The 18,773-nt window shown below is 38.9% G+C and overlaps 1 protein-coding gene across 1 annotated transcript in view; it reads right to left on the bottom strand.

Moving 5' to 3' along the window:
• LOC115433826 (zinc transporter 6-like) overlaps window positions 1-18,773 on the bottom strand; it is a 107,420-nt gene that overhangs the window by 57,864 nt on the left and 30,783 nt on the right. The gene's annotated exons all lie outside the window — the stretch shown is intronic.

The raw sequence follows: 18,773 nt of genomic DNA, 5'->3' as shown, positions 1-18,773 counted from the left end.
AAATGCACATTTAGAGATTTATGCAATGAAAAGTGTTATGGAAAAAAACACAACTCTTTTGCTTGGTGTAGTCTTTGCCTTTATTTGAAAAAAGGGTAAATGCACATAGAGGACACGAGCGTGTTTTTGATTCAAGTCTGACATACAGAACATTTCACCAACATGATTGATCAGCTGATTGCTGCGTCCTCACAGATATTCAGATAAAGTATGAAAACATGTCTGGTACAACTCGTTACGTGAAGTGATAAGAGAAATAGATTATTCCTGTGTGTTCCTTTGCTCACAGCTGTTTCAAATGGAGACGAGAACTCAGCTGCATTTATTTACTATAAACTGGTTTATGGACATAATCTACATTTTCATTTTTATGCTTTTCACACAGTTCATTCCAATGTCACTGGACATTTTATGTAATGCCAGCTACTGTTGAATTCTACTTTAGGAAACAGGAGGGAACTTTAGTTTATAACAAAATAAGTTAAAAGTGTAACAGGGTTCGTACACATTTTTCAAGGTCAAATTCAAGCACTTCTAAGAGTCATCTTCACCTTACTGCTGAGTAAAATCCATATCTACAGGAATACATATACTCATGATTATTTATTTTCACTTTTTATCACAATGATCTAAAAACATCTAAAATTATGTTTCATAAGAGCAAAAAGTTTAAAAATTACTTTGCGTTCTTCAGACACATGCACTGAGACAAAGATTAAGATAAAAATGTACCTGGAGTCGACCTGAGAACGCCCACTAATTGTTTTTTTGTTTTTTTTGACAAAGTTTTATTTTCAAAATGTATTATTTCCCTGTAAGTAGCTTTGGCTTGACAGCTAACCTGGCAGAGTTAATATTAGAAATAAATAAATAAATCACATCACATCACAGGGTTAGAATCACAAGCACTTTCTAAGCACTTAAACTAAAATCCAAGCACTTTTCAGACCTTGAAAACACATCATTGAAATTCAAGCACTTTCAAGCAAATGCATGAACCCTGGTGTAATAAAGCCTGTCACAGTTCACAGTGGAAACGAGGGCTGTCACAAAACTAGAATTATAGTTGAGGATTTACTGACACAAATTTGTGTTTTTCTGGTCATTGTCTGTCACTCAGAGTTTACAGTTTAACACTTTATTTAGACATCCATGGTACTGGGAGTATTCTACACTAATGGGTAATTTTTACCTCCGCCAGGAGGTATTGTGATCACTTTGATTTGTGTGTTTGTTTGTTTGCGTGTTTATTTGTTTGTTAGCAACTTTACAGGAAAACTCTTCCGCCCATCTTTCCCAAATCTTCCCCACAGATAGGCCTAGGCCCTGGGACCAACCCATTCAATTTTGGGCCAAGTAGGCCAAAGTTCAAGGTCACAGCAAGGTCACAACATCTACAATTTTCCTATCTGTCATCATTGAGCATTTTTCCAAAATTCATCAAAAATCACTCCAATTAGCCTCCAATTTGATCCACCTGTAGCTTAGAACAATATCTTGTATCTGGCACAAAATTGTCCACATCCACTGTGGAATGTGGACTCTGTGGACATTTACAATGAACATTGAAAATCCCATTTACCACACATTTAAAATTAGAACTCAACAAATATTGATTGGAATTTAATATAATTTGACATACACGACTGGTACCAAGCTTCAACTTTTTCTGCTGTATGGAACAACCTGGAAACTGATTAATTTAAAAAGAAATAGTCGATCCACACATGCACACCATTCGGAGTGCTTGGCGGAGGTTTGCGTTCTCTGAACACTTGTTTTGGCCTTGTTTTCTGAGGGATTTAGTGATTTTAATAAATGCATATTTCACCAAAACAACTTCTCTTCTCGCTTTCTCCAAACTCTTTTACCCTTTCGACACTATTGTTGTGCCAAAGACCAGAGAGATTTGATTAAAGAAATAAAAGTCAGCCAAACCACCAGAGCAGCCTCCTCCAGGATGACAGAGGAGGATACTGACCCACCGTGGAAATGAAAACAACACAGAGCAGATTAGATAGGAATGAATTCAAAGACACATAGACCATCATTATATCAGCAGAAGGGAAATGGATGAATTAAATGTGGAAAATGATGTGAGAATAGTCATGAAATATGAGATTTCTGTTAGCTTCCACCAGCTGTTTATATGAAGATCGAGACAGTTGTCATGATTATTAAAATAAAAGAATAAAAATAATTGCAGTTCCCTTTAAAAGCTGTTTTAAGATGATTATGTAATAACAGTGACAGACCTGGTGGACATGAGTACAGACTAATGTAGACTGGACTCTGTGCTTGATTTTATCTACCTTTTACCAATGAAACACCAGAATCCACAGTGTTTACTAATATTTCTGTCCATATGTTGTAGATCAGTACTTTGAAGATTTTACATCATTCACTATATTTGGGTTCAGACTCTGATTTATTGGGCAGATTTTTAGGGATTAGGGTCTCACACACTCATTCTCACTCACTCATTCACCGCCTGCCTTCCCACCTGTCTGCCTGTCTGCCTGTCTGTCTGTCAGGATTACAGTGTCAGGTTGTCCAACATGGACACCAGTGGTGGGGAAACAAAATGTTCTTCTCAGCACAAAGCCTCTAATCCGCTCTGCTCACCCCTCCCATCACCAACACACACCCCCACCCCACCCCACCCACCCCACCACAGCAGAGCCTGATTACAGACGTCTTTGTCCAAGACATTAAGACACAAAGAGACAGGTAGACAGGCAGGCAGGCAGACGGTGAGACGAGCAGACAGACAGACAGGTAGGTAGGCAGACAGACAGACAGACAGACAGACAGACAGGCAGGCAGGTAGGCAGACAGACACACAGACAGACAGGCAGGTAGGCAGACAGACAGATATGCTTCAGACAGCTTTGACGGTTTCCTGCTCTGTTGCTGTTGTTGAATGGATTAGTAAGTCTTAACTTCACCTGTTGAACTGATTGGACTGAACAGGTCTGTACTGGTCTGAGCTAGTCTAGACCAGTCTGTACTGGTCTGTAGTGGTCTGTGCTGCTCTGCATTGGTCTGTAGTGGTTTGTAGGGGTCGATGCTGGTCTGCAGTTGTCTGTCCTCCTTTCATCCTTACAGAACACCAGCGGTCCTTTGCTGAAACCACCATCACCTTTTAATGAAACTTTTATTTTGAAAAACCCTACTGTGTGTGTATGTGTGTGTGATAGAATCAGTTTGAATAATGGATTGAAATTGTATGAATAATTGAGCATAAAAGTCATGATTTACCACATTTAAGGCTTTTATTTTGAAAAACCCTGTTGTGTGTGCATGTGTGTGTCTGTGAGAAAGAGTAAAAAAAATTGGATTGGGAAGAAAAAAATCCAGATCGGGACGTCACTAGTGTTATGGCTTTTATTATAAAACATTACAAATATTCCTGAACGTTTACAAGTATGTCTACATTATATTATAAGTAAGTTGATAATTCATTAGAGGCACTGGTACAATAATGAGCCAGGGTTATTGTTCTAACCATGATTATACAGTACATTGCAGGTACATTAAAACACATGATACATCTGTCAGAATACCATGGATTCATTATAGTCACGGACTTCTCCCAAAGTGTTCCCACTTGTAGGTTTAAGTGTGGAACTGCATCAGTTGTGGTTATATTCAGAGATCACAGCACATGTTTCTCACTTGTTCCATAAATGAAAAAGTGCATGTATTATAACTGCTGCATTTTCATGAGCAGGCGTGTTGAAAGTTTCTTGTGCTGTGGTTATTTTGATCCCTAACAGCTCATCTCTGCGCAGGATCAATGAGGTTTGATGTCGTCTTGTTGTGTTGAATTAAAAGCAACAGACAATAAAAGCAATAATAATACAAACGCTGACATCACAGTGACCCTGAAACAGGCCGGAGCCGATCAATGACCGGGCTGAAATTTCCCCTCACTGCGCTCGGATAGGTTTACATATACACCACAAAAAAAACACACACACATATAGATGACACACACACACACACACACTGAAGCTGGTTCAATGACTTTATAAATCTGCTGCTTACAAACACTGACACCCAGAGGACACGTGGATGTGATACGACGGCAACAAACCCAACAGACGGGATATTAGTCATGTCTATAGACCGCACACACACTCACATACACAACACAACACAAAGTACTCACTTACACAACACAAAGTACTCACTTACACAACACAAAAGACTCACACACAACCTCTGAGCACACAAACTTCCAGATCATATCACAAATACACAAACACTTAACACACGCACACACAAACACAATGGACTCACACAACCAGAATCAGAACCAGAACAGAAAAGAGGACAGGAAAGAGGTGGTAAGGAGAGGAAACAAGATAAGGAGATAAGGAGAGGATACAGGAGGAGAAGTAAAAGAGGAAACAAAAAGGAACCAAGGAGAGGAATGAAGAAGAGGAGATGAAAAGGAAAGGAGACAAGAGAAGTCAAAGGATGGAAACAAGGAGAGAAAAAGAGATAATGAAAACAGACAAGATGAGGAAATGAAGAAAGAGAAGACAGAAGACCATCAAGGAAGAAATAAAAAAAAGGATACAAGAAGGAGGCGAGAAGGAGATGAGAAGGAGACAAGGAGACAAGAAGGAGGTGAGAAGGAGATGAGAAGGAGACAAGGAGACGAGAAGGAGACAAGGAGACGAGAAGGAGACAAGGAGACAAGAAGGAGGTGAGAAGGAGGTGAGAAGGAGACAAGGAGACAAGAAGGAGGTGAGAAGGAGATGAGAAGGAGACAAGGAGACAAGGAGGAGACAAGGAGGTGAGAAGGAGACAAGGAGGTGAGAAGGAGACAAGGAGACGAGAAGGAGACAAGGAGACGAGAAGGAGACAAGGAGACAAGAAGGAGACAAGAAGGAGGTGAGAAGGAGGTGAGAAGGAGACAAGGAGACAAGAAGGAGGTGAGAAGGAGATGAGAAGGAGACAAGGAGGTGAGAGGGAGACAAGAAGACAAGAAGGAGGTAAGAAGGAGACGAGAAGGTGAAACGGAGGTGAGAAGGAGACAAGAAGACAAGAAGGAGGCAAGAAGGAGATGAGAAGGAGATAAGGAGACAACAAGACAAGAAAGAGGCAAGAAGGAGATGAGAAGGAGACAAAGAGACAAGGAGGTGAGAAGGAGACAAGAAGACAAGACGGAGGCAAGAAGGAGACAAGAAGGAGGTGAGAAGCAGGTGAGAAGGAGAGAAGGAGGTAAAAAGAAGATGAGAAGGAGATGAGATGGAGACAAGACGAAAACAAAAAGGGGGTGAGAAAGAGACAAGAAGGAGGTGAGAAGCAGGTGAGAAGGAGACAAGGAGACAAGGAGGTGAGAAGGGGATGAAACAGAAGGAGAGGAGACAAAGGAAACGTCACTGCTCCACTTCTATTTTTGACTTTCCCTCTGTTGTGGAGAATCTGTAAATGTTCTGTTGACTCAGTTTATTATAATGTCTGCACAGATAACACTGACTCCTCCTGACGTTTACAACATTTTATACGTTTTAATAGTTTTAATATGAGCTTATCTTCACTTACACAGAGTCAAATACAGAGGGTTGTATATTTGACAGATGAATGTATATTCTACAGATAAATGTATATTCTACAGATGAATATATATTCTACAGATGAATGTATATTCTACAGATAAATGTATATTCTACAGATGAATATATATGAATGTATATTCTACAGATGAATGTATATTCTACAGATGAATGTATATTCTACAGATAAATGTATATTCTACAGATGAATATATATGAATGTATATTCTACAGATAAATGTATATTCTACAGATGAATATATATTCTACAGATGAATGTATATTCTACAGATGAATATATATTTGACAGATGATTGTATATTCTACAGATGAATGTATATTCTACAGATAAATGTATATTCTACTGATGAATATATATTTGACAGATGAATGTATATTCTACAGATGAATGTATATTTGACAGATGAATGTATATTCTACAGATGAATGTATATTCTACAGATAAATATATATTCCACAGATAAATATATATTCTACAGATGAATGAATATTCTACAGATGAATGTATATTCTACAGATGAATGTATATTTGACAGATGAATGTATATTCTACAGATAAATATATATTCTACAGATAAATACATATTTGACAGATGAATGTATATTTGACAGATGAATGTATATTCTACAGATAAATATATATTCTACAGATGAATATATATTTGACAGATGAATGTATATTTGACAGATGAATGTATATTCTACAGTTGAATGTATATTCTACAGATGAATGTATATTTGACAGATGAATGTATATTCTACAGATAAATATATATTCTACAGATGAATGTATATTTGACAGATGAATGTATATTCTACAGATAAATATATATTCTACAGATGAATATATATTTGACAGATGAATGTATATTTGACAGATGAATGTATATTTGACAGATGGAAGGTAAATTATAGAGATTCAGCTTCTTAAAGACAAAACACAGAACTGAAGTGAGGTAAAGGAGGAGGGAGGAGGATAGAATGGAGGTCTGGATAGACAGATGAGGAGAAACACGAGGAGGATGATGAATATTTAATGTGGTCTGCAGAGGAGCAGCCCAAACACACTCTGAGCTGAAGTTCATTTGTGCAGGGCCACGTTTAACCAACGCTTCCACCATGTTTGTTTGGACAGAGTTCTGCTCCATCAAACCATGGCCCAGAAATCTGGTCGACTGTTAAACCACGACAGCAGACGACGGTTCAGACCTGGACCAAGACGTAAACTCTAAAACAACCATCACTGAATCACACTCACAGATTTGAACCAGTTTATCCAACAGACAAATGTGAAGAAATGACAGATGTTCCTGAGAATAACCTGGATAGTTTCCATCATTCTGTTCAGTGGGATTGTACAGATTTATCAAATCTCAGTAACATTTGTTCTAATTGGTCTAATTCCCTGTGAAATTACTGCACTTTGACTGCACTGTCACTACAGAAAAAATACTAATGCCATCAAATCATTTTTTTTGCTAATCTTTGACATATCCAAGGTTCTTATAACCACCAATGTTTCATTCCCCTACTATTTAATGTATGAAAAGTACAAAAAACTTTTTTGTTTTTCTTTGTAATAAATCATTAATAAATCAAAGAATTAAACTGGCATTTAAAGGGTTAAAAATCCTGAAAATTGTTGAATGTTTGCTAGGTTTGAGCCAGGCACAAGTCATTTAAGAGCTCTATGGGGAAAAAAATCAAAACAAAAAATACTGATGTATGATGATTTTAAAGCACTTTTTTGTGCATGTAAATATTTGCCACAAAGGTAACCAGAGGGTGCAAAATGCATCAACAGGGTACAAAATATATGTAAGAGTACAAGACGCTGGATTTTAAAAATATTTAGAACTAAAAAGAAAAGTTCTTGCCAAATTTCATGCCAAAGCTGCACCACAGCCAAGGTTCCTTTCAAGGTCACTCAAGGTCAAAGGTCATGGCACCAAATGAAAGCCTATATGTGACGTCCTATCTACTGCTAATAGAAACTAGAAGCACTCTGAGAGCGCAGACCTCCACCAAGGCTGATCAGTGGGCCCCCCCGTGGGCCCCCCCACCCCCGATCACCACCAAAATGTAATCATTTCTTCCTTATCCCATTTCCAACAAACCCTGAAAATTTCATCCAAATCTGTCCATAACTTTTTAAATTATGTTGCACACTAACGGACAGACAAACAAACAAACAAACAAACCCTGGCAAAAACATAACCTCCTTGGCGGAGGTAATCAACAGGGATTTTAAAAAATTCATAAAAAAATTCAAAAATCATTTCCCAATTCTTTGAACAACCGTGGTAGACCTTACCCCAAAGATGTTCCACAACAAATATGAAGTCATTCTGACAGATGATTTCAGAGAAGAAGATTCTTGAAAATTTGTTTCTGGACGATGGACGACAACTGATACCAATAGTCCATCGAGCATTTCATACAGAAATGCCTGAGGACCTAAGGGTTAATCACATATCTGTTTGTTTCAGTTCCAGCCTATCATAACTATGTTGGTCTTTAAAACCCACTATTAGTCGACCTCTGGTTTGTTGGACTCAGTTGGTTTTGTCTCTAAATAAACTTTACTGTGACAACAAAGTGTGAGCAACATAAGGAGGAATCACCGAAATAGTCCTTTAGCATTGACACCAGGATACACATCTACAGAAGAAACAGAGGAGCTCAATGTGCTAACCACAGCAAATAGCAGCTTAGTGTCATTGGTTCCGGTAAACAGTAAACTGAGACCCAGAACACACACACGGACACACACCGACAGTGGGCTGTGGTGTCAGGTCAGCTCTGGTGAACTGCAAATGTAAACTAAAAGCTTCTATCGAACGCTCTAACTGCTGTGGTGAGGAGAATCCCCAGTGAGATGAGGAGGAGGAGGAGGAGGAGGAAAAAAAATGGGGGGGGGGGGTCAGGGACAAGAGAAAGTGGTGAGGAGGAGAGGGAGGTGAAGGATGGGGACAATGATGAAGATGAGGAGGACAGGAAGCTGTAATGAAACACAAGGCTGGACCTCACACACACACACACACACCAAGGTTATAATAGTTTTGAATTTTTCATTATAGTTTAGTTTTATTTAGTTTTGACTTTTTTTCTCTAATTCAGTTAGTTTTAATTAGTTTTTAGAGAAGGTTTGCTATTTTTTATTAGTTTTCATTATTTTCTAAATGCTTAGTTTTTCCTTATCTTTTCTCTTCTTTGCAGTCATATTCAAATAAATCCCAGACAGGACTCTGCTGCTTTCTCCCAACTTTAGTCTCCATGTTTCCAGGTAGAGTGGGGACCAGAAGACGACTGGAAACCACAAGTGACGGACCGTTAAATATCATACAGTGCCAGCAGCTAAAATTGCTTGAGGGAAATAAATCAATTTCATATCAATCCAACACTGATAAAGATGAAAACGAAGGGAATTTTAGCCATAATTTTTATGTTTTAGTTAGTTTTGTAAACACACGATACAGTTTCAGTTATAGTTTTTTTCTTTTAATTCTAGTTTTTATTTATTTCAGTTAATGAAAATGTTTTTACCATTCTAGTTTTCGTCATTTCGTTAGCTTTTGTTAACGATAATAACCTTGACACACACACACATACACAGGGTTCCTTCAGGTTTCTACAAGTTAAATTTAAGACTTTTTAAGACCTTTTGAAGACTACTTTGAACAGAATTTAATGCCTATTTCACGACCATACTGGCAAAAATGTAATACTCCTAGAATTTAGGAAAATATATTTATTTACTCCAACGCCTTTATTCCCACCAGTCTGAGTTATTTCTCACCGGGGGATGCAAAATGAGCAATAATTGGTTCCTCATTTAAGTATAAATTGTCGGGTTGGAATGGGTGAAACTGAGTCGACTATCGTTACTTTCTTTGTAGCTTTAACATTTAACAGACACATTTAAACACAATTCAGCCAACAGGTTTATGGCAACAGAACTTAAGACCTACACTACTGGTCAAAACTTTTACAACACCCCAATTTTTCCATTTTTGTATTGAAATTCCCGCAGTTCCAGTCCAATGAACAGCTTGGAATGGTACAAAGGTAAGCGGTGAACTGCCAGAGGTAAAAAAAAAAAAAAAAAAAAAAAAAGGCTAAGGTTAAACAAAACTGAAAAATAATGTACATTTCAGAATTATACAAAAAGGCGAACAAGAAATGGGTTAACAACTTAAAACAGTTCTGCAGCAATGGAGGTTGATCAAGCCTGGAAAGTTGGTGGTTCAATTCCTCCAGGTATCCCAACGTTTGTGAATCCCTTCAACCCCCTGTGTCCGCAGAAAAGGAGTGTGGAACACACTTTGGTACCATAACCATGGAGCATTATTGGAACAGGATTGGACTGCAGACAGTAGTGTGTTACTATACAAATGGAAAAGAGGAAAAGGCGATCAACGATAGAAGACAGAGCATCAGAAGACTGAAAAATGTAGGTCTGTCCTACAGAGAAATGTCCAAGAAAGTCCTGGTGTCAGTCAGTCCAGTTTCCTTCACCATCCAAAGGCACTGAAACTGGACTGGAAATGGAGACAGGAAGAGGTCTGGAAGAAGCAAAGACAACAGAACCAGAAGACAAGTTTCTGACAGTCAACAGCTGGAGTGAGAGGAGACTGACAGGACAGCAGCTGAAAGAAGAGAGAAGAGAGAGGAGGAGGAGGAAGAGAGGAAGAGTTTACACTGGGAACAGCAGACTGAACAGTTGCAGGTTTGATCAGTCAATAACACCTTCTTCCAGTCTTCAGTAGTCCACTGGTGGTGTTTCATGGCCCAGCCAAGCCTCTTTTTCTCATTCTGAAGTCTCAGCAATAGCTTTCATGCTGCAACTCGACCCACCAAACCTGCAACTGGAAGTCTTCTCTTACAGTTGAAACTGAGACTTGCTAAATTAAAGACAATTGTAAACTATATAAAACTAAATTACTGTCCTTTTTGGGTAGTTCAGTCAAAACTAGACAAACATTCTGATCAGGTCTTAACTTTCAATGTGATCACACTTTGTCTGACAAATTGGGCGAATAGTCTTCGATGATTTGGTTGGATAAATTTTTTAAGTTCAAAATTATTTTTTAATTCATTTTAAAAATTTGGTTAGTTTCTTCAAATGTCACTCATGGACCAAAAATCAGCCTTTAAACTTGAAACAAATACTGAGTGACATCTATTCTGATCATAATTATTTATCCTAAGGGTTTTGGTGGTATCGCTCAGACATTTCTGTGTGGACCCCAGGAAGATTAGCTTGTCACCTCGGTGGCAGCTAACGGGGATCCTTATAAAAATTAAACATTACATTCAGGGTCTACGTACGTACCAGTAAGTAAGTACCAGTATGTGATGTGGGAAACAGCCCAACCTTTACTAATGGATTCACAGACAATTCAGGAAAATATTTAATGAACATTTGAGCAAATGAACTATCCTCCAACAATGACAAGCATTTGCAGACACCAAGGCCTGTTAAAAGTACTGATGCACACGTATAACAAAGCCAGCCACGTCCACCCGAGGTGAACACACACTCCTCATCCCTGCCGACCTCTTGTCTTCCTCAGATACGAGGAGCGCTTCTGTCGATATGAAACCAGACCGAAGCTGTGCATCCTCCGTCTCTGAGCTCCAACTGCATCTTATGTGTCCTCATGGGAGTTTAGAAGCAGCTGGCAGTGACATGTTAAACCACACACAGCTCGTTCATACCCTGACATTATGTACCCTGGGCCCTGACCCTGCACCCCCCCATTATGAGGACAATCAATGGAACATCATCTGTTCACACAAAACAACATATAAAAAGTACTGGTATGTTAGCATGAAGGAACACGTGTCCAAAAACGATCAAAGGAGGAGTGTAATGTAGATGCAACAGCAGATCGGGCTGGTTTGGATCCAGTCTAGGTTTACACACTGCACATACATTCACATGGGGGGGGGGGGGGTCAGGCATTCTCATAGTACACTATATTAATCATCCAAATCTATGAAGCAGCAGTGGTGGGATGGTTTACAGACTGGTGGTGTTGGCAGAATCTGGCTCAATAGTGGCTGGGGGTCAATAATCTGAAGGACTGACTGACAGGAAATAAAAGTACAAAAACAAAAATTAGCAACAAATAGAATCTCTTTCTACATTTACATTGAAATTCAATTAAATTTATGTCTTAACTTGAGCAATCTCAAATATTCCTCTTAATTAGCTCAATAGTTATCCAGTTACAAAGCCAAACAGTGTTCACTTCCAGCGCCCATGTTGGTTCGTGTTGTATCAGCTGTTGTGTTCATCTTGTATCTTTTATTTTGTATTTGTTTCATTGGACCTTTTGTGCCTTCTTTGCCTAGTATGCTGTTTTCATCTCATTGCATCTTTTACATTGTTTTCATCTTTTATGCCATTTTTGTCTTATTTTATCTTTTACAAATAATTTGATAATCCACTATGGGTCAACTCATGCCAATATAAATTTATTTCGACACCCTGATAACTCCCACAAACAGACCATGTGATATATGTGATTTTACAATTGCCCAGTCCAAACTGAGAGAATGATTAGAGAAAATAATCATACACTTAACCAATAATGAATTGTGACCTAGCTTTTAGAAATTGATATTTTTCATATCCCACAAATGCAAAACATTTGTTTGAACAGATAAATGAAACTGGACAGATAAAACAGTGGATTGGATGTCAGAACAGATTGACAGACAGTGAGTGTTTAGGTGATCAACTCATACAAAGCAGATGTGTAAGAGGAGACAATCACATGCACGCACAAACATGCACAAACACACACACAAACATACGCATGCACATGCACTGACGAGCAGTGTGAGTGTGTGTTGGTTGTACTGAAGGCCCCGTGGGATGAACTGCTTCACCAGCTGTGTTCTGACATACAGGAACACTGAGGGCCTGGGGACGACACAACAACACAACAACACAGACACACACACACACACACACAGCTCAGATCACATGTGCACACTCAACCATGTCTAAATGAGAAACAAACAAACTCATGGATATGCACACAAACACAGATGATGTACAACACCACAACAGACCACAAACACGAACACAAAACATTTAGACACGATGCTTATTTATATCTGCATTTGTCTGAATCTACTCATTTAAATTTACAAGAAATCTGTTTATTACTTTAAGGTGCATCTCATATTTCAGTGACTGCGACTGGCAGACAAATGAGTCACTTGAGCAAATTAAAAAGTGCCAAATTTGGCCTGTGCATCCTGTTTGTTGACAACAACATGTACAAATGTACATGTCCAAGTGTGTGCAGTGATGCAGCTTTGGTTCGGAGGAGGAGGATGAGGAGGAGCTGTGTATCCGTCTGTGGAGCAGACATTTGACCTGGTTTCACAGAGATGCTCTGAAATCAAACACAGTCACAGACGGGAGGACACGCTGATTCAGACGCACTCACACAACTATTAAATAAACACAACAAAACACACAACATGGTGCTGGGCAAGAACTCAACACTGCACGATGATAATACTCATCAGAAAATAGACCCAAATCTGCTGTTTAGTGCCACCTAGTGGTCATACGACCACACTTCACAGATAGAGTGATCCACTCGCACACACTGGGTTATGTTCAGTTCTAATCCTGCCTTCCAGTGCTATGGAAACTACGGTAAATACGAGATACAATCTCAAAATTACACATGAATAGGGGTGTAAGAAAATATCAGCTGCACAGTATACTGGGATATAGCTTGTATTGCTGCTGTAGTAACCAAATAATTTCCTGCAAAGGATCAATAAAGTATCTATCTATCTATCTATCTATCTATCTATCTATCTATCTATCTATCTATCTATCTATCTATCTATCTATCTATCTATCTATCTATCTATCTATCTATCTATCTATCTATCTATCTCATTTCACAATACTGTATTGATATTAAAAATTACTGTATCTATATTTTTAGCCATTTATTCAAATGCAGACAAGACAAGGGTTGAGGTTTTTTTGGTTTGCTTTTTTGTTTATACCTTATTATTATTTAACGCTGTTTTGTTAAATAATGGTTATTTCAAGCATCATAAAAGCACTTTTGACTGTCTGAGAGACAGATGTTAGTGCCTTTGATGGGATTGCACAAAAATAATGTTATGATGTTGGATGATTCAGGGACTGTCCACAATGCATTCTGTTCACAACAAATAAAATATGAACATTTGAGCAGGATCTTAAACTGTAACTTAAACTTAAAGGGATCTTAAACTTAAACTCTGAAACATAATTTAAGGTTTTACAGAGGAAAGTTTTGTGATATAACATTAGATCCTGTTCTGATTAAATAAAAAATTGTTTAGTATTTGTGCATATTTCTGGTGTAATTAAATTTTTTTCCAGGAAATCATCTTTTGAAAAAAACAACCCAAAAAACAGTGCCTTGTTAACAGTATCGTGATATATCGTGATATATCATATTGTGATTCTAGTATTGTGATTTGTATCGTATTGCCAGATTCTTGCCAATATACACCCCTACACATAAACGCCCCCTCACATCGTATTTTCCACTGGAGAACTGGGAAAGAAATTTGATACCTGAGCTGCAGAGATGAAAATAACCTTTGGACTTTTCAACATGGTGAAGAGCAATGAGGGATTCATCACAAATGATAAACAATTTGTGGTACTAACCCACTTTTGTGTTGTGTGTTGTATGAAAGCTGCTGAATACCGGAATTTCCCCCGGGGATCAATAAAGTAAGTAAATAAGTAAGTATGTATGTATGTATGTATGTATGTATTAGAGATCAACCGATACGGGTTTTTCAGGGCCGATACCGATACCGATTATTAGTAGTTAGAGGAGGCCGATAACCGATATTTGGAGCCGATATTCATTTGCAGTAAAAGTGTAAAAATTGGCGTGAAAAATTTTGAATAATGCAAACACTGAACTTTGTTTAAATGCCTAAAGCATGTTTATTTAATCAAACAAATAGAAAATAATAGCTCCAGAAGTGCACGGATTTCCTAGACTCAGAAGCATCTCTTATATAGTTGAATAAAAGCTTAAATAAATAGCTCCCTTAAATTTTTCCACAGTAAATAAAGTAAAATTTAAATATAACTATAACGACTTATCTTTGTTTTAAGCTCAAACACAACAAAAATACAGGGAGACTCTTGTGAACTCTTGGGCCACATGATGACATCTGCTCAACTCATCATGCTTCATTTATTACAGCATTTGGGACGCCTTAAGTTAATTTCATTATTAAATTTTATATTTTACCATGCGATAGCAGGGACCCTGTCATTCAAAACTATGCTGCTACATTATTAATGATTAATATGACAAAAGCTACATAAAAAAGTATAATAGTTGCTATGAGTGCAGTTAAATTCCTGACAGAACACAAACAGCCTTTAGGGCTTTAATGAGCACACACAGGATTTAAAATGTTCCACCATGTTCAGATAAATCACTTCTGAATTTGACTCTCTCTCATCTTCACTTTAATTTTCAGATCATAGGACTAGAAAGCTCACAGCAACATTAGTAGTTGTGAGTTGTAGAGTTTTTCATGTGACTTTAATGCAAACACACACTATTACATTACATACCAACACAGTCTCACCCCAAACAGTCAGAAATCGACGCATATGGTCAGAGCCCCACAGCGGCACTATTTGACGCAGAGGGTACCTCTTCCACGTCCGATTTCGACGCGGAAGGAGTACGCACCGCAGAGAGGGAAAGTTTTCTCATGTGAGAAGCTCCGGAGAGAAAACACGTGTCAAAGATAAACGTAGACAACTCATCTGAAACTGTACTAAACATCCCTGTGCTCTACATCTCACAACTCCTACTGATGTTTCAGAAGAACATCAGAGCAGAGTAAACATTAGCAGCAGCTCTGCTAACACATATCAACTCCTGACATGTCTGAGAATTAGACTGCTGATAATATGGAGATGGAAACAGTCTGTGATAGAAAAGCATGTGTGTGTGATTAAGAGAGAGCGCCTAAAAAACTCAGTTCACTTGTTTCAGGAAAGCACGCTGAGGTGGAGTCTGATGAGCTTTTACCAGAACGTTAGTTCATTAATCTGGCTCTAAACGCTCTATGTATTAGTAATGGAGAAAAATGTATGTAGAACACAGTCACATCCCAAGTCAGTCCCAGTCTGTGTGTGTGAGGACACCTTCAGCATCAACCAATCAGAGGGCGCAGGGTGGATAGTGCAGGAGAGAGAGAGAGAGAAAGAGAGGGAGGCGCGGCTGCATCTGAGCCCAAATAACCCAGTTTTAAATTGATTTCTTAATATCGGCCCGTTGGATTCAAAAAAGGCCGATACTGAGATACGTCAAATTCCCAAATATCGGCGCCGATAATTGGCCCGGCCGGTAATCGGTCGACCTCTAGTATGTATACATGTCTGTATGTCTGTATCTATCTATCTATCTATCTATGCTTTATTAATGTTCTGCTGATGTTAGCTGATGATTTGGTACATTTATAGTAAACACGATTTGCAAAAAACATTTAGCATGGTAGGTAGCATGAGTCCACAGTCTACAGCATGTGGATGTTTAAATGTGTTCTGTAGAGGTAGAATGAGGGTCTCCACACTAACCCTGACCCATGTGGTTCCATCAGCTCCAGGTCAGTGACTGTTCATCTGAGGGACCAAAGATCATGGAGTTCAGCTTAAACTGTTCTGCACTACCGAGGCTGAAGATCCAAAGCCCTGACAATCTTTTATTAAGAAGCAGTAATTGTAAACATTACCAGAATGTGCTCACACATTTTGTTGTCAAACAGTCCATTTTCCTCCTAACAGACTAGACTAGACCTTTTCCTGGATGCTGTTTTGGTGTTCACATCACCTGTGTCAGACCAGTTTTTTTTTTGTTTTGTTTTTTTTCCTTCATTTTAACTCATCATTAGCCCTAAATTTCCCCTAATGAAGCTCTTTCTTGAATGTTCTACTGAAGTCAGGACTTTTTGGAGCCAACCCCAGCAGCTATCAGAGGTTTTACATCTTAAAGATACTTCCACATTGGCTTCATGGAGCCACAGTCCTAGTCCCCGGATAGGCACACATGAAATGAAGTCCAACCAACAATGGTCTGTTCATACTGTGCGCACCAACATCCAAGTGCATTTTGTTATTGAAATTTTGCTCTGCTGCTGGTGAATAATGAAATAGAAACTTCTGCCGGGTGACAAGATTTTCTTTCTTTGCAAAGAAACATCAGTTCTGCACACGAGTGGCGACTGGGAAGAAAAGACAAAGAGCTTCGCACAAGATCCACCTTTTATAGGGCAAATTGCATTTGCAAGTGACACCTCCAGTCTCCTCAAAGGGCCTTTGGGTTTAATGATGAACTCAAGGCTTTAACAATCAGTCACCTTTTGTTACCTTGCAAGAAAATTTACACATACAATAGGGGGATTTAGGTAAGGATACGGGAAAGTAAGCATGTGGGGGGGGGGGGGGTTTCAGGAAAGTTAGCATGTAGTGGGGGGTATTTGGAAAAATTAGCATGAAGTGGGGAAGGGTATTCAGGAAAGGATGCGGGAACAAAGAAGGGAATCAGATAAAGAAGTTAAAATTCCATTACAATTTCCAACCGTCTAATTACAATCATATGCAGAGCTGCACAAGCTAATGATGAGGGTGGACATATAAGACATACAGCAGCAATAGGGTGGAGACAGCTGCACCCACTGGGGGGTGGGGGGTACACGAGGGTGGATTCAGGTGAATGACCCCATCTGGGGGGATGGATACAAGACAGAGACAGAGATGGAGACAGAGGTGAGATGAGGTGAAAAATGGAGCTGAGGTTTGTGACAAATAAAGGACGGGACAGATCGACACACCTTAACTCAGTGTGTGTGTGTGTGTGTGGGTGTGTGTGTGTGCATGTGTGTGTGTGTGTGTGTGTCTGTTCCAACGAGACAAAAAGCTGATGTCTTTACTTTGTAAAAGGCTGAAAGCTGATCCAGTTGTCCACTGCACAATTTGATACAGGACACACACACACACACACACACACACACACACACACACTCTTGTGTAGAATCATCAACAGATTAAGTTTCAGCATCAGTGCAATAACGACTCTGCTTAAGCAGCACCATGACTGACTAACCAGGATTGAATCATTAATGTAATATTTTATTAATTGATCCTGTAGCTGTCACTCTTCAGTACATACACACCAGTCAAACCTAACCTTCTGACCACTGACAGACAACGTGGTTTTAATAATAACTGATAATCTGGCTGTGATGTGGGGCGAACTGTTTCAGATTTTACTGATGGGTTGGAGCTGAAGCTCTGCTCTATTGGAACTACTCACGAAGAAGAAAACACTTTCAGTTTTTCTGCTCTAAGTGTTTTCTTCTAAAATATCTTTAACCTTAATTATTACTCATCATTTTGTTTCCTTTCTTAGTGATCATGGGTCACTTGCGAACCTGACCCCTTTCCCACAACAACCAAACAAAGCCCTAACACTATTTACACTCGTCCTCCATTTATGCTCTGAATCTACGATTATATTATAATAATTAAAGTCTCGCAGAGAAGCATAACCCAGAAAACCTGTGAAGCACAACAGCCTCCCTTTGAAAACATGGAACATGCAGACATAGTGTCAGTGCAGTCCACAAACATGTTCTTTGTACATTCAGTGGTGTGGAAATCATCCATTTATGCACATTCACATATAGTGTTATGGTTTCATGTTCCCTTCAGTAACTGACTTTAACACATGTGCACACACATACATAAACAGGACATGAGATCAGGAACAGAGGGTGTGTGTAGGCGGACGTCTAATTATCTCTACTGTGTTTTCTGGAATGGACGCAGGGTTAAACCGCCTATGGACTCCATACTGCCTTCCAAGTAAGTATGTGTGTGTTTTCAAACAGGCCAACAGCTAAGAACATAGGAGCAGATTGTGGAATGTGTGTGTGTGTGTGTGTGTGTGTGTGTTCATACGTCTGTTAAGCCGTTAGTCATGAGCTAATGGGGCCAGTGTGTATATGTGTATATGTGTACATGTGTGTACATGTGTGTGCAGGTGTGTTTCTACATATGTGTAAGTGCAGTGCAGTCAAGGCATGTACAGTCTGTACATATGGGGC

This window comes from Sphaeramia orbicularis, chromosome 15 (assembly GCF_902148855.1).
Source record: "Sphaeramia orbicularis chromosome 15, fSphaOr1.1, whole genome shotgun sequence".
Classification (NCBI taxonomy): domain Eukaryota; kingdom Metazoa; phylum Chordata; class Actinopteri; order Kurtiformes; family Apogonidae; genus Sphaeramia; species Sphaeramia orbicularis.
This window is presented reverse-complemented; position numbering and strand designations above follow the sequence as displayed.